The 496-nt window shown below is 27.2% G+C and overlaps 1 protein-coding gene across 1 annotated transcript in view; it reads right to left on the bottom strand.

The window, feature by feature from the left end:
* Positions 1-336: 336 nt before the first annotated feature.
* Positions 337-496, bottom strand: part of LOC137644206 (uncharacterized) — a 5,085-nt gene continuing 4,925 nt past the window's right edge. The window contains exon 6 of the mRNA XM_068377211.1: positions 337-496. This exon is cut by the window's right edge and continues 210 nt beyond it. The gene's annotated coding sequence lies outside the window, so the exon portion shown is untranslated.

Here is a 496-nt window from a genome sequence, read left to right as displayed (position 1 = left end):
TTTGTTGGAAGAATAATCTTTGAATAGTAGCAGACACTATAAATTACGGTTTATGATTTGTTCTCATGGGAATATAAAAAAAAGCTTGTTTTTAATTAATGCATTTTATTGCTTATTTTACCACTGAAAAGGTACGTAGGGAATCACAGGTAAAGTTTGCATACACAGAAATCACAAAACATTGTGAGGTATGCTAGTAAATTCAACATGAAAAGATTTTTTTTTTTTTCAAAACAATCAAGTTTATTATTTTCAAAACAATCAAGTTTATTATTTTCAAAACAATCAAGTTTATTATATGTTATCAGAAGCTTTCAAAAATTTCAAACAAAGCAAGTCAGAGGAATGTAAAAACCTTCAAGAATTTCAAACAATGGATATTGTTATTTGATTCCTGTATCTACAATAGATTGTGCAAAAAAAAAAAAAGTGGGTGACTTACACAATATTGTTTATAGAACCACCAATTTCAATCCTGAATGATTGCAGATCTTAC

The sequence above is a fragment of the Palaemon carinicauda genome, chromosome 1 (genome assembly GCF_036898095.1).
Source record: "Palaemon carinicauda isolate YSFRI2023 chromosome 1, ASM3689809v2, whole genome shotgun sequence".
Taxonomy (NCBI): domain Eukaryota; kingdom Metazoa; phylum Arthropoda; class Malacostraca; order Decapoda; family Palaemonidae; genus Palaemon; species Palaemon carinicauda.
Note: the sequence above shows the minus strand (reverse complement) of the source record. Positions and strands in the feature narration are given on the sequence as shown.